The sequence below is a fragment of the Heptranchias perlo genome, chromosome 15 (genome assembly GCF_035084215.1).
Source record: "Heptranchias perlo isolate sHepPer1 chromosome 15, sHepPer1.hap1, whole genome shotgun sequence".
Taxonomy (NCBI): Eukaryota; Metazoa; Chordata; class Chondrichthyes; order Hexanchiformes; family Hexanchidae; genus Heptranchias; species Heptranchias perlo.
In genome coordinates, this window is record NC_090339.1 from 51,191,388 (window position 1) to 51,208,579 (window position 17,192).

Sequence of the window (17,192 nt, forward strand, 5' to 3'; positions counted from 1 at the left end):
AGCCCAAGGGCACTAGGACTAATTGTAGTGTTCCAACTGCCACCCTGACCAAAATGAGTTAAATCAGCAGAGACTGCGGTTTGAGCCTGGCACCATCCTGGTTTCTATGGCTTAGTACACACCAGGTGGTGTATTTACTCACAAAGCCATCAGATGAGTTGAAGCCTGTTCTTTTTTAAATCCTGGGGTCTAAATTGAAACATATGTAAATTTTAGGAAAATGCAGGTATAACAGTCATTTTCCACCCGTGCTAACAAGCATCTACATTACAATTGCTCACTTTGGCTACTCCTCAACCCTTTTATCTACAGCAACACATGCAACTACTTGTACTTGCATATCCTCTTCTCTCATGAAACCATGAATGCATCTCAATTCAACAAACACACGCCCATAGACAGCGAGAGCAGTATTTCCCCAGGTTGTGTGCTTATTATCTCACAAACTGGAGGCTGCATAACTTTTCCAGGAAACTAAAGGTATTGAAGTAACAGAGGCAGCTGTGACTCTTTTAATAGATTGTCGCACTTGATTGAAGCTTTACTACTGTTTTTTGTGAAAACCAGCACATAAAACCAACACCATCAGTCAAACCAACCGAGGTCAATTTCCCCCCCTCTCCTCCAATTTTCTTCCTCCTTAGGTTAATAACTTATGTTGAGGAATGGTCCACAAGCAATAGTCGCACTACTGTACCACACCTAAGTGGCCATTTTTCCTGTGCGAGTCTAGGCAATAAATGTTGGCAGGTTATTCAACAGTGGACTTTGTCACTGCAAAGCCCAGATGTGTCCTTAGCTGACATTTACACACAAACTATTTGGCAGAAGTCACTGGACATTAATCAGAAGGAGGAACTTGTAAATGATCTTTCTCCCCCAGGGTTGCCAAAGCCAATTACAGTGTACATAACGCTGATGATTGCACAGTGTTCCGTTCCATTCGCAACCCCACAGGTAATGAAGCAGTCCGTGCCCGCATGCAACAAGACCTGGACAACATCCAGGCTTGGGCTGATAAGTGGCAAGTAACATTCGCGCCAGACAAGTGCCAGGCAATAACTATCTCCAACAAGAGAGAGTCTAACCACCTCCCCTTGACATTCAACAGCATTACCATCACAAATCCCCCACCATCAACATCCTGGGGGTCACCATTGACCAGAAACTTAACTGGACCAGCCATATAAATACTGTGGCTACAAGAGCAGGTCAGACGATGGGCAATAAATGCCGGCCTCGCCAGCGACGCCCACATTCCATGAACGAATAAAAAAAAAGACCTGACTGAGATCGTCCAACTCAGTACAGACTTAGGACACAACCTGTAACCTTCCTAGGCTGTATGACAGTTTCACTGCACAAGAGAAAGAAAGACTTGCATTTATATAGCACTTTTTAAAAATTTGTTCATGGGATGTGGGTGTCGCTGGCAAGGCCAGCATTTATTGCCCATTCCTAATTGTCCTTGAGAAGGTGGTGGTGAGCCGCCGTCTTGAACCACTGCAGTCCGTGTGGTGAAGGTTCTCCCACAGTGCTGTTAGGTAGGGAGTTCCAGGATTTTGACCCAGCGACGATGAAGGAACGGCGATATATTTCCAAGTCGGGATAGTGTGAGACTTGGAGGGGAACGTGTAGGTGGTGCTGTTCCCCTGTGCCTGCTGCCTTTGTCCTTCTAGGTGGTAGAGGTCGCGGGATTGGGAGGTGCTATCGAAGCAGCTTTGGCGAGTTGCTGCTGTGCATCCTGTGGATGGTACACACTGCAGCCACGGTGCGCTGTTGGTGAAGGGAGTGAATGTTTAGGGAGGTGGATGGGGTGCCAATCAAACGAGTTGCTTTGTGCTGGATGGAGCTTCTTGAGTGTTGTTGGAGCTGCACTCATCCAGGTAAGTGGAGAGTATTCCATCATACTCCTGACTTGTGCCTTGTAGATGGTGGAAAGGCTTTGAGGAGTCAGGAGGTGAGTCACTTGCATCTTTCATAACCTCAGGATGTTCCAAAGTGCTTTACAGCCAATTAACTACTTTTAAGGTGTAGTCACCGTTGTAATGAAACGTGGCAGCCAATTTGCACACAAGGGTCCCACAAACAGCAATGTGATAATGACCAGATAACCTGTTTTTAGTGAGGTTGGTTGAAGGGTAAATATTGACCATGACACCGTGGAGAACTCCCCTGCTCTTCTTCGAGACAGTGCTTTGCAGAATGATAGACATCCAAGGGAAGAGACAGGTTAGGAGGGGACAACAGCATGGTCAAAGAGTAGATACCCAAGGAGGCTTTTAAAGGCAGGGAAGAAGGAAGCAAGACAAAGTTGCTGAGGGAGGATTGTTGTTGGTGAGGAGCACAATGTCTGAAGGAATGGTCAGCAATAGTGGAGCAAAGAATGCAAAGTAAGCAATTGTTGAAGAAGCAGGAGGGCAGCTTGGAAAACATGACTGGAAGAAATTGAGGAGGCATGGAGAGATTTGAAGGTTGAGGATAAGAATCTTATGAACGATTTTCTGGGGCATGGAAAGCCAGTGGAGCTTGTCAAGGATTGCGCATAATCAGGATATAGGCCTTAGTGCAGGTGAAAAAATGGGCCATGATGTTTTAGACTATTAATACTTAATGAGGGTAGACGTAGAGAGGCTAGTGAGGAGATCATAGGAAAAGTCCAGTCGAAAAGTTGGAGATATGAATTATGGTTTTGGTCGCAAAAGGGAGAGGTAGGGGTAGGGATAGGGACAGAGACAGTTGACAATGCAGAAATGGAGGACTAAATGAGGAAGTGGAAGTTGAGCTTCTGGTGAGCACCTCTGGTGTGGTCCCAAAGTACCATACTTGGCCCCACCGCTTCAGCATTCATGTGAGCTCATGATGTTGCCAAGAGGTAACATGAATACCGAAGAGGTGGGGCCAAAGATCAAATTTTAAAGTACACCAGTGATGACCTTGTGGACACGAGAGGAAAAGCCATTGGAAGTGTTGAAGTGTCCATGATGTGACAGATTAAAGTGGAACCATGAAAGAGCAATGCCACGAACTGGGGCTGTGAAGGACAGATGTTCAATGAGGAAGGAATACAATTTTTAAATAGAAACCTAAATAAATACATAGGTGGTAATGAAAACTTTAGCAGGTTTTCTTGGTTGTTTGTGGTGACATTTTGCGACTTAGTTTCCTGCCATTTGCAAAGTCTCCCAAATTCTAGCATATACCTTTGCAATCACCAGAGTTAATGTAAATTTGCTCCCTGGTACCCTTGTTGAAACATTACAAAAGACAGTCAAATGGTAGCATGCAAAGCAGAAAACTCCACTGTACAGTCTAGGTGCCAAAGCCACAGCCAAAGGCATAGTAGTGCAGACTGAAAATTGGGCCAAATGGCCTCATAAAACATTTCTGCTGCTCTTGTATCTTGAAGAAAGACGGTTATCTGTGCCAGTCAAATTGCAGTGTTGGCTAATTCAAGCCTTATATCTGGTGGATTTGCTGGCCACTCCCTCAAGCTAGCTTATCTTTGCCCAGTTTTGTGCTCATTAAGGCAATGGATATCAATGTTAGGAAATTAAACAGCGTTTTTTTTTTATTGCCCAGTATTGCAGAATCTCAAATTAGGTATAGCTTGGGCAGATGCCGAATAAAGCAATCTCTTCTCTGCTCCATCTACGTGGCTTAAAAGCAGCCTGTGAAAAGCTGCCCCTACTGCACCATTGCTACATTTCAATTTTCCCCCATATCAACTATTCTTTTGGCCTCTGAGCTGCCCTTAACGCCAACCTGTGGCAAAATATAAACCACTTTTTGCAGCTTTGTACCCACTAGACGACACCAAACTCATTTCATTTATGATTCTTAAAGGCAGATTAAACTGCTGAGCTGAATTTAAACCCTTAAAAATACTTCTTCTATGGCATGTTATGAATGAAACCGATACAAGTAGTGATTAATTCTATTTTTTATTCCTTATTGGGATGTGGGCATTGCTGGCAAGACCAGCATTTATTGCCCATCCCCAATTGCCCTTGAGAAGATGTGGTGAGCCATCTTCTTGAACCGCTGCAGTCTGTGTGGTGAAGGTTCTCCCTAAGTGCTGTTAGGAAGGGAGTTCCAGGATTTTGACCCACGACGATGAAGGAACGGCGATATATTTCCAAGTCGGGATGGTGTGTGACTTGGAGGGGAACGTGCAGGTGGTATTGTTCCCATGTGCCTGCTGCTCTTGTCCTTCTAGGTGGTAGAGGTCGCAGTTTGGGAGGTGCTGTCGAAGACGCCTTGGCGAGTTGCTGCAGTGCATCCTGTGGATGGTACACAGTGCAGCCATTGTGGTGAAGAGAGTGAACGTTTAGGCTGGTGGATGGGGTGCCAATCAAGCGAGCTGCTTTGTCCTGGATGGTGTCGAGGTTCTTGAGTGTTGTTGGAGTTGAACTCATCCAGGCAAGTGGAGAGTATTCTATCACACTCCTGACTTGTGCCTTGTAGATGGTAGAAAGGCTTTGGGGAGTCAGGAGGTGAGTCACTCACCGCAGAATACCCAGCCTCTGACATGCCCTTGTCGCCACAGTATTTATATGGCTGGTCCAGTTAAGTTTCTGGTCAATGGTGACCCCCAGGATGTTGATGGTGGGGGATTCGGTGATGGTAATGCCGTTGAATGTCAAAGGGAGGTGGTTAGACTCTCTCTTGTTGGAAATTGTCATTGCCTGGCACTTGTCTGGCACGAATGTTACTTGCTACTTATCAGCCCAAGCCTGGATATTGTCCAGATCTTGCTGCATGCAATAATTGACAGACAAATGCAAAAATCAGTCCTAAATTTACCTCAACCAAATGGTAGTATCGTTCTCAGTGTATCTGTACAGCTGGTGAAAGAGTTAAAGGTTGTGGATTTATAATTATTTTAAAATGCATGTTTCTCCCCACCCCCGCCCTGGCTCCACATACTCAGTGAAGCTTGCTCTTTTACTCTCCAGTTTTCTTCTCACCTCTGTTGAAGGTGCTGGCCCTTGCCAGGGTACAGTTCCAGTGGCCCCAAGCTGCCCTCAAATACCTCACCCAAGTGACCATCTTCATATGTGAGCCTGGACAGCAGTGTTGACAGGCTACTCAACCAAAGTACAACCGAGTCCAATCCAGTCCCCACCTAACACTTTCTGGCACGAGTCATTCAATAGCAATCAGGATTAGGATTACCTGGCTTACTTGATTTGGCCCCTTGCTAATTTAGGACCACCTCTCGTGCTCTAGCTGAGATTGTCCAGGTCAATTTTACATTATGTGGTACATTTATCCACTGAATGGCCAAGGGAGCTCAAATAGAAATAGAAACAGAAATATATGCGTGGGGTCTTGACAGCTTTAGCTAGTTCTGCGTGTGGTGAGGTTTCATTCAATTATTTCTTTATACGTGCAAATCCTCCCAAATCCTAGTGTTGACTTTAGCTATTTTTTTAAACCTGTGTTAATGCAAATTTGATTCCTAGTATCCCTGTTACACAATGTGAGAAAAGACTGTCATGCAACAGTACTCAAAACAATAATAGTTCACTATGCTGCCTAGGTGCCAAGACCAAAGCCAAGAACATTTTTATAAATACTGTAGATTGAACGTAGGCCAAGCGAGCTGATGAAACGTCACTACTGTTATATATTATTGATCTTGTACATTTAACAGACAGAAGGGAAGAATATTACCCTTGTGCCGCTCAGTTAGATTGCAGTATTGGCCAGTTAAAGCAGATGATGGTCCGTCCCCTCAATCTAGTCTGTTTGACCAGTGACTCCTTTTCAAAATTGTGCATGTCAGGTGAAGATAGGACGTGGCTCAACTGTGATGCCCCCCATAGTTGGAAAGTTTGCAAGTGTAATGGTGAGGTACCTTGGAGTGATCGCAGCTCGTGGAGCTGCACCCAAACCTTCAGTAGAAAAGGGAGGGGGGAGAATTAAATTCAGTCATGATTTATGGAAATAATTCCAGCTATCCTTGCCAATTTGCATTTTGAGAGTTGGTTTCTTGCCTCCTCCCCACCATCTACATACAAGTACTCAACTGGTTTCTTGCAATCCTTTGATATTGAAGGTGAATTTGTTGACACACTCAAAATAATATGCAAGTATCTGCTGAGTAAATAGTAAGTTGGTCATATGATATGGCACTGTACAGTGCAGCTTGTACATGTAATTATGTAACGCCTCTAAGTTTAAAGTTCATACCATATAAAAGGGAAAATTGTTCAGTGGGCCTGGTGGAGCATTGTATTAGACACTGACCTTTCACCTCTGGGATCTGAAATCAAATCCAACCACGTCCGACTGAATGAAAGCCATTCCTTTCTGCTGGCTGGAAGAGTCAACTGGTGAGCATCAGCCTACGACATAAAACTACCTCTAATTTGGCAACAATTGGAGGCCACAGAATGGAAGGTGTGAGAAATGAAACAAAAATGCCATAGAGAAAGAAAGACTTGCATTTATACAGCACCTTTCATGACCTCAGGACATCCCACAGTGCTTTACAGCCAATTAAGTATTTTTGAAGTGTAGTCACTTGTAATACAGGAAACGCGGCAGCCAATTTATGCACAGCAAGGTCCCATAAATGGCAATGTAATAGTGACCAAATAATCATTTTTAGTAAGGTACAGTAGGTGGCACTCTTCTGATAGGGCTGAGGCAGAATGTAGGTACGATACTGTATGAGTGACAGAAGGAGAGCTTAACCATGCACCAAATAAGAGACATTTTTGTATTTTTTCCCTCATATGACCTCGCTGAGGAGGGTAGAATATGTTTTAAAATTTTCATTGGGTAGCTGCGCATTTAGGAGAGGTTATTTTTGGTCTTTGTGGCAGGGAGTAGAAAATATGTAAAACTGTCCAGAGAATATTCAGTTTCACCGAGAAGGAAACTATCTACGTGAGTGCAGGCAGCTTGTTTAATACACAGATCAACCACGAGGCAGAAGATCATTGAATTACTGGTCCTTTCAAGGGTAATGTGCATCTTATTTGTGGACTTCCAATTAGATTGAGGAAGGCTTTCCAATTGCAAATGGCCCATCAGTTGGCCAGGAAACTACTGTTCACACCTTATCTACAAGCGTTAGAAATGGTTAATACCTTAATTACTTCATTGTTGAGAATTCAATCAAATCAGCCTGCTTGATGATTAAAGACCTGTAATAGGGCAGCAGCCCTGGGATCCTGAAGTGCCTGTTTAACACTGCCTATTCCATTTGAGGAAGCTAAGGGGAAAGGGGCTCCACTGAATTACCACGCACATAGTGTTTCATCAGTTCAAACAAAAAACAACTGATAAAAATTAGAGTTGCCAGCACTTACACCGTCTACTCTTAGCACTGGCAGCCGCCTATATCGGGCAAATGGCACTAAACATTTGCCATTACCATAAGAGTCAATTACACAGGTGGGCTGTTTAGTAAGTTCTTAAAGAAAGAAAGACTTGCATTTCTATAGCACCTTTCATGACCTCAGGGCGTCCCAAAGTGCTTTACAGCCAATGAAGTACTTTTGAAGGATAGTCACTGTTACCCTGTATTACATAAAATTTTACGATGTGGAGATGCCGGTGATGGACTGGGGTTGACAAATCTAAGGAATCTTACAACACCAGGTTATAGTCCAACAGTTTTATTTGAAAATCACAAGCTTTCGGAGGCTTTCTCCTTCGGCAGGTCACTTCACCTGACGAAGGAGAAAGCCTCCGAAAGCTTGTGATTTTCAAATAAAACTATTGGACTATAACCTGGCGTTGTAAGATTCCTTACATAAAATTTTACAGCACTGTCATGGGCCATTTGGCCCAACAGGTCTATGCCGGTGTCCATGCTCCACCTGAGCCTCCTCCCATCTCACTCCATCAAAATATCCTTCTATTCCTTTCTCTCTCACATACTTATCTAGCTTCCCCTTAAATGCATCTATGCTAATTGCCTCAACCACTCCATGAGTTCCACATTCTCACCACTCTGAGCAAAGAAGTTTCTCCTGAATTCCTTTAGATTTATTAGTGACTATCTTATATTTAGGGCGCCTAGATTTGGACTCCCCCACAAGTGGAATTATCATCTCTACCTCTACCCTATTAAACCCCTTCAGAATTTTAAAGGCCTCTATCAGGTCACCTTTCAGTCTGTTAAGTATACCCTTGCAGTTCGGGTATCATCCTTGTAAATCTTATTTGCACTTTCTCCAGTGCTTTTATATGCTTTTCATAATATGGAGACCAGAACTGCGCACAGTACTCCAAGTGTGGTCTAATTAAGGTTCTACACAGGTTCATTTCTAGAGGATTACAATTCAAAAGCAGAGAAGTTACGTTAAACCTCAGTGCATGGTTTGCACTTGTTATGGCTTTGTTTACCTGCGTTTCTACTTTTAATGATTTGTGAATCTATACCCCGAGATCCCTTTGTGCCTTGACCCCATTTAGACTCATATCAGTTAAATACTCATCAAAGCAATTGAGCCAGTAATCATGCATCTGTTAGTTCCAAGAAGCACATCCCCTGTATAAACAATATAATTCCCCGGGACATAAGTGCATGGCATACATGTTAGTGCCAAATTTTAATCAGTGTGTGTACTGATCTTCAAGGATCACCAGGGAACTTGCAGTTTAAGAGAAAACCTCCATTCTTTGTTAGATAGCCATCTATTTATGGATTGATCTGTGCCAAGTTCTCTTTTTTTTAAAAAAACACTACTTCACTGGAAAAGGGTAGCTACTTAAAGAAACACTTAATTTAATAATAGATCAAGTCAAGCATGACGAGATGTCAGAAGACCAAAATTTATTAATAATTCTTGACCTGCCCCCCTCCAAATCCACCCCCCCCAGACCTGCCCTCTGCCCCCTCCCCCAGACCCACCCCTGCTACCCCCCCCCAGACCCAATCAGACTCAATTCTCCCATTCTGCAGAAAATAATTGAACCATGTAAGACATACGTTCTGAAGAAGATATTTAAATTCTTGCTGATAGTATAAGTACTGACGGGTTGGATCTATTAGTATTAGTACATGTATATTTCTGTCTCAACAGCTCCAAAAATCCACTGAGCCATTTGCTGCAAGGGCAGGACTTTCGCTGGGGGAAAAGAGGGAAACTTGAGCAACAACCTTTAAAGTGCGGCATTTATTGAAGAGAGCAGCAGCAGACTGAGGGAGCAAAAGGCAGCTACTGAAACTTCGACCAAGTGCAGTAAATGTTAGTGAGTTTTCATAGATGTCTCACCAAAGATTTTCTGCAATTTTATAACAATGGCTTCAGCCGCAGAAGCAGGCAGAGAAGGGAACAGTCTGCTGGAAGGAAGCAGAAAAGAGCACAAAACTTCACAAGTCGGATAGTCAGACACTCCTGGCTGAAATGCAACGAAGGAATAAAAGACTGCTGGGTGCCCACGGGAAGAAACTTCATAAAAGTGCTCTGGGAACCATATGGAGGTAAGTAAGTAGGGGTGCTACCTCTCTCAATTCCAAAATAGCAGATCAGCTAGAAAAAATTCACTGACCCGAGGAAAGCAAAGAAAGCATGAGAACTCCCGTTGTCCTTTTTCTTTCTTGGGCACCAATACAATGATCACCCTGTATTATTACTTCGAGCATAAAGCCCTCCTTCATGCAACACTGTGGTTCAAGGCCTCCCTACACTCTCATCAGTCTTCAAAATTCCAATTGATCCAGCATCCACAGCCTTTCGGGGCAGCAAGTTCCAGGTCCCTACTACCTAAAGTGTGAAAAAGTACTTCCTGATTTTACTCCTAAATGGCCTAGCTCTAATTTTAAGAATATGCCCCCATTGTTTTAGATTCCCTCACTAGAGGAAATATTTTCTCTTTATCGATCCTATACATGCAGAAGATCACAACCCTGAGGCCAATGGGCAAGAGATCACATTTGTCCTACAAATGTAGGAGAGTCGGTTTCCTGCAAAATGTTACAGCCAGAAGAATGATGATGCCTGACAAATATTCTAAGTAACTGCAAGAGAAAAAAAAGCCACCTTACAAAATAACCCCACCAAAAGCAACCCAGTAGGAGGGTAGGAGGGAACATTATGTGGGAATTTCTTAGTTGTTCAACAACATTTTTCAATTTGCAAACTGACACATTTAATTTATGATCAGGTGGAACAGAGAGAACAAAATGTTTTTCAAACAGGATTCTTTCCCTTGATTAAAGCCACATTTTCATGCAAAGGAAAGTAATTCAATGCACATTATTTGGAAACTTCAGTCAATTCTCTAATTCAAAACACAGCCCCTGACATAAATATAACACCACAGTATGAGACTCTGGCATGGGTAGAGTGAATTTTTACGGTGGACAAATATGATTCAAGTTTAGAATTCTTTATCAAGACAGCCTAAACACAGCACTCAGCATTTTCTTTGGGCAATGAGCCACTATCTACTGAAGTAGACCTCCGAATGTGGCCAGGCAGCAATTTGCAGTCCACCTCCTCTTCACCTGTGGCTCGTGGCAGTGTTGCTGCTTCATGTGTCTTCATTCATCTCCTACTGAGCTGTGGGTTGTCAATCGAGATTAGGGTGGTCAACTCTTAGGATCGTCCTGGAGTCTCCAGGAATTAAAGATTAATCTCTGGGACACTGCTGCAAGCAACCCGGGAGAAAAATCATAGGGAAAACAATATGGGGGATTCCTTTTAAATAAACAAAATCAGAGGGGCAAAATATCCTGGACTGATCTGCACGTCTAGTCGAAAACAGCATGTGTGGTGAGAAGAGGCATCAGGTAAAATACATTTGAACCTTTTATTTATAGAACCTGTATTGAGTGTTAAAAATTAACTGAATACTGGATGTGTGGATGCATCACAATCAATAATGTTTGAGAGCCTGATAATAAATTCAATGTACACTCACATTCGTTAAAGGGGCAATTCTTTCAAAGCATCAACAATTACTTTTGGAGAGATTTGATAAGTGGCATTTTGTTGCAATCGATACAATGTCTGTTCTATTAAAAAGTCAGATTACTTAAAAGAACACTTTTAATCTAAGTAATACTGTGAAAGAATAGTTACAGAATAGTTGAATAAATGGATATCCTCCATTTATTTTGTGTAAAAGTGGACCCACGGAGAGACAAATTGTTGAGTTTTCTGGCTCGAAATGACCCACTCAAATTCAGGTCCATCCCCACCTGCCTGTCTTCCCTCTCGGATATCAATTCTAGAGCTTCAGGTGAGGGGTGATCTGATAGAGGTTTTGAAGATTATGAAAGGGCTTGATAGGATAGATGTAGAGAAGATGTTTCCACTTGTGGGAGAGGCCAGAATTAGGGGCCATAAATATAAGAGATTCACTAACAAATCCAAATGGGGAATTCAGGAGAAACTTCCTCACCCAGAGAGTAGTAAGAATGTGGAACTCGCTACCACAAGGAGTAGTTGAGGCAACTAGCATAGATGCATTTAAGGGGAAGCTAGATAAACACATGAGGGAGAAGGGAATAAAAGGATATGTTGATAGGGTTAGATGAAGAAGGGTGGGAGGAGGCTCACATGGAGCATAAACACCTGCATGGACCTGTTGGACCTAATGGCCTGTTTCTGTGCTGTACATTCTTTGTAGACGTTTAAAATGGTTATAGGGTAGATATAGAAAAACTATCTCCTCTGGTGGGGGAAATCCAGAACAAGAGGACATAATCTTAAAATTGGAGCTAGGCTATTCAGGATTGAAATCAAGAAACACTTTTTCACACAAAGGATAGTGGAAATCTGGAACTCTCTCCCCAAAAGGCTGTGGATGCTGAGTCAATTGAAATTTTCAAGACTGAGATTGATAGATTTTTGTTACGCAAAGTTATCAAGGGATATGGAGAAAGGCTGACAAATGGAGTTGAGGTACAGATCAGCCATGATCTAAGAGAATGGCAGAACAGGCTCAAAGGGTTGAATAGCTTACTCCTGTTCCTAATTAGGGTTGCCAGCCATACAGGATTTTCCAAGATTGGAATCTCCATCAATGAAAGATTAATCTCCTAGACACTGCTGCAAGCAACCCAGGAGAAAAATCATAGGGGAATTAAAAATAAGTGTTTTTTTTTATTTTCATTTATTAGTCAAAATATTTTGGAGAAGGGGAAAAACATAGTTTGACTGGGTGGGGCGGTTGGAGATGGGAGGTCAGGCGATGAAACTTCCCAGACTACATCCAAGCAGAGTTGGCAACCCTAGTTCCTTTGCTCCTAGATTGAATGGTGGCATTCAATGTTTGAGCTAGCACTGGAGGGAGGGAATGCTGCTGGCCAATCTCTGTTGCACTGACATGGAAAAATGTCTCTCCACAGGCTGGATGGAAATATTAGATGGAAAGACTCCAGCAGGTTGCACTCACTTTGATATTGCAGTCAGCCAAGAGAATTAATTATTGGCCCGGGAGCCCTGTCCTCTCAGGCATAGGAGGTGCGTAGCACTGGGGGAGGGGGAACTAATAGAGGGAGGAGTTAAAAACAAGCTTCCCATTGGCTTAGTGGGTAAAGGTGTCACCCAGAGTAACATTAAGCCAGAAGGTGCCAGGTGTGATTGCTGATTTATGTTGAGTTAGCTGATCCCAGCCAGGGCAGCAGCTGGGAATGCAACAATTGGCTTCTGTGCCCGAGCTAGGTTGGGGGATAAACGCTAGCCTGTGTTGCTATTCCTGATTCCAGTCACCTCTTATAGAAAGTGTGTGTGCACACAGATGCATGGTCATTAAGCAAGGTTGAGATCAGGCTCAGCAGTGATGTTCTCCATTATTGAATTGCCTGTCAATGTTAAACGTTGGATGAGGCACTGGAGGGAAAGTGGCACCTGTGACCTGTATCCTAGAATAAATCAGGAAGAAAAAAAACAATTCCAAAGCGTGCGCAGTGTATCTTTGCTAAGTCCAATTCTGTAAGAATGGGTTCCAATTTTAACTCTAGTCTGAAGACTAAAAGCCTATGTCACCATTGTGGCATTTCCAAGATTTGTCATTCCCTCTTTATATTTGGCCTGAATTTCTATGGAAAGTGGATATGAGTCCCAATTGAAACCCCACAAATATGTTGCTTGTTGAGAAAAGATCTGTAATTAAAGCAAGAAGGAATTAACCTATGGAACAGCAATCCACAATACAAGTCTGGTTCATGTTAATTTGTATAATCTGACAATATCAATTGACATCAAGACATTATCCATTCCAATCACTAGTTTAAATCTTTATTTTTTTTTGAAGTGGCAAAAAAGATTAATCAGTATTTAATAGTCCCAGTCTACAGCTGTGTTTAATACTGATCTAATCTTAGTATAATCCTCTGTTTTAACAATTTGTTTGATAGAAAGCCACATTTGATTCATGTGTGCTTTTTCTATTTTTAAGAAGCCAGCAAAATGACAAAGAAATACTATTCCCCTTTTGATCAATGCATGGTTAGAAAGGACAAGATCATATTTTCCATCAGATTTCTCTTTCCCCTCCTCAACCAGAAATTTTGCTTGATTTTCTAAAATGCTTCATATAAAAATAAACAAACTGATGATTCAAAACAAGATTATAAAAATAAAAAAAAGATAAATATCTAGCTGGGAGGAGGATTGGTGGCGATAGGAATACCCGAGATGATTAAATACACAAGACACTATGGTTACTGTGCTGTGGGTGGAAATGTTAGTGAAGGGCAGCAAGTCAGGGTTGATTAGTTGGGATGAGAGAGTGGATGAATACGTTGGGGTTTTGCTTGATTTCCTATGGGGATCAGTAAGTTTTTTACTCCAAGGAAGTTAAATGGGGGAGTATAATCTACATTAGGAACATGGGAATAGGAGTAGGCCATTCAGCCCCTCGTGTCTGCTCTGCCATTTGATAAGATCATGGCTGATCTGTGATCTAGCTCCATATACCTGCCTTTGGCCCATATCCCTTAATACCTTTGGTTGCCAAAAAGCTATCTATCTCACATTTAAATTTAGCAATTGAGCTAGTATCAATTGCCGTTTGCGGAAGAGAGTTCCAAACTTCTAACACCCTTTGTGTGTAGAAATGTTTTCTAATCTCACTCCTGAAAGGTCTGGCTCTAATTTTTAGACTGTGTCCCCTACTCCTAAAATCCCCAACAAGCGGAAATAGTTTCTCTCTATCCACCCTATCTGTTCCCCTTAACATCTTATAACCTTCGATCAGATCATCTCAACCTTCTAAACTCCAGAGAATACAACCCCAATTTGTGTAATCTCTCCTCGTAACTTAATCCTTGAAGTCCGGGTATCATTCTAGTAAACCTACGCTGCACTCCCTCCAAGGCCAATATGTCCTTCCGAAGGTGCGGTGCCCAGAACTGCTCACAGTACTCCAGGTGCGGTCTAACCAGGGTTTTGTATAGCTGCAGCATAACTTCTGCCCCCATTGGGACAGACTGCCCTGTAGTGTGGAAGAGGTGGAATTGATGGGCTACTTGGCCTTTTCTAATTCCATACTTAATGTTCTTATTACAAGTTATTATTTTTGATAAATTAAACAAATATTGACTGGTCATAACAAGAGAATAGGCTTTCTGGTCCCAGCGTATAGGAGCTTGGACTGGACTCACAATTGGAAGATTTTTGTTAGGTAAGGGTATTAAGGGTTATGGAACCATGATGAAGTTAAGATACAGATCATTGGCATTTCCCTCTTTACACTTGGCCTGAATTCCTATGGAAAGTGATACCCTTGCTTCCCAATATTTAATAAATTGAATTAAATGGCGGAACAAGCGCGGGGGTGCTGAATGGCCTACTCCTGTTCCTATGAATCAGTGAGCAAACTGCTAGGTTAATGCTGCAAAGTGTTTTCAGGTGCTTTTTGGTGGGTGATCACCAAAGGAAAGGGGTGGGAAACTCTGAGGTGGGTTGTTGCTCAGTTTTGAAGGGATGCAGCCACTTAAATGGCCACAAATGTGGGCAAGTACTGTTTGAACCTTTAAAGGGGCTGAAATTGTTTTTAATTATCTGGCAGTCTTTGTAAAGGCTAGATTGCAGGGGGGGGGCAGGGTTGGGGGGAAAGGAGAATAGCAGACCAAAACCAATGGAAGTAAAACTAACGTGGGCAAATCATGGAACAGCACAGCAACTGACGTCCTGAGGTGGATGTGATAAGGGTTGCCTTGTTTAACACACCAAAGGGACAACAGTGCAGCAGGCTTAACAGGTGGTTGCAGCAAATGTCAGCATGAACAGCAGGAGCTGAGAACAGATGTGGGAGTAGACAGCACAACTCGTGGAATCTAGCAAGGTAACAGTAGCATTTACCGTATAAATGGTCCACAATTACATGCCATAAAGTGTCGCCTGTCAGCCTGTTCCACGTTTACTCTTGGCTTATGTAAAACTGCACATAACCTCACAGGTCTTTTATTGCGTTGCATGCGTACTCATACTACAGCAGGGCACACATGGGGCTCAATTTTCAAAGTGAAAAATGGGTGGGTTGGGGGGGGGCATTGAAAATTACCACCATTTCAGACCTGCCCCCAACCTGCCCTTTCTGGTTTTCACCGGGGCGGGAGTCCATTTTTCTGGACTTACCAATTTCAACCCCAGGGGGCCGGGATTCCCAGACCTTCTGTTTTAGGCCTCGTGAAAGGAGGCGAGAAGGCCTGAGACTAACAGGTAGGTGCTTAGAAAGGCACAGCTTGTGGGCCCAGAGGAGCAGGAGTGCTTCCCCCAGGCCAACAAGCCTACCTGCACCAGCCCCAAAGATTGCAGACCCCCGGTCCCCAACCAACCCCTCCCGACCCCAATCCTCCCCCCAACTGCGATCCTCTGACCCCCAACACCCCCCCAACGATCGCGGACCCCCACGATGATCCCCGATCCCGACATCACCCCCGACTGACCCCCGGTTCTTCCCCCATGCCAACCTTGCCCACCCATGCACTTGTATGCCCAACCCTGCCCCCCAAGCCCCCTGTGCCCACCTATGCCCCCCCCATCCATATAAACAAAGACTTACCTGAACACATCGTCTCCCTGGCTGGTCTCCTGTCCGACTGAAAGCAGCCTGTCAATCAGCCGGTCAGTCGGACGGGAAACTGACAAAAAAAAGATATAAAAGACGTCCTTACGTCAAAATCGTAAGTACGTCCGGGAAACCCGTACTAATGGGTTTCCCGGCCTCAATTTGACCCCCCTCCCACCCCCGCCCCCTTCCCGGCTCAGTTTTAAAATTGAGCCCATTATACCTGCAACTTACAATTGAAAACCTTAAGATACATCAAATCATTGAAACAAACCTCGCTGCAGGATGCATGGTCACTTGCTGCTGATCAGGATGAGTGCATGTCTTACTACTGTGTATATTCTCCTTCATCTTGCAACATCACAAGACTACTTCCCTGCTTGCATGACCAAATGGCACGTTGTACAAAGGACCAGACTCAAACTGGAGAAAGGACCAGACTCAAACTGGAGAAAGGCTCAGAAATCAAAAGCCCATGAATCTCCTGAAGGAGGCCAAATGTTTTGAACAGCTTGGAGGGGGTAGGGGAAAGTGAAGCCTCAGGTCTTCATCAAGCTCTGGGCCAGTACTATTTTCCTGTTATGTCTTGTTTTTTCTTCTCACTCACTCCCACACAGACACACAACCATCACACACTGGTATCTTGTAAAACAAGTTCTGTTTCAAGATCTGTCTTGGAGCCAACACTCCAACATTTCTCCCTTGTCTGCTACTGTACGCCAGCCAGCACCCCAAAACAAGACGGCATTTCAGTCATTTCATTCTCCTGTTGCTCTGCAGTGGAAAAGGAGATCAAAGTGCTGATCGACACATCGGTCACCTGTTTGAGACATCTGAGGAAAGCATATTAGCTAATCTGGAATGATCTAAAGGCATAAAGATTCAGGGCAGTGGTGACCTTGACTGCCAATAGCAGTGCCATGCCTATATTACAGGTTGGCTGCAGATATCTTGCAGCAGATGGCAAAGCTCTGCAACTGGCTCCATGCTGACTCAAAACAACTCGGATTACGCTGAGAGACTCTGCCGCCGTACCTCTCGCACACTCTGCAACCATCTCATACACCAACTCTACAGCAGACGCCACAACCTCGAAACCAAGATAGAGTCCATACTCTCAACCTGTACTCAGGACACAGCAGACCAGCTACGATATACCGCCAAACAGACGAGGCAACGGAACTACACTGCCTACATGAAAA

At 43.5% G+C, this 17,192-nt stretch overlaps 1 protein-coding gene across 1 annotated transcript in view; it reads right to left on the minus strand.

Annotated features, from left to right (window-relative positions):
* The window catches only part of eda (ectodysplasin A), a 221,837-nt gene that overhangs the window by 48,333 nt on the left and 156,312 nt on the right, over nt 1-17,192 (minus strand). The window lies entirely within an intron of this gene.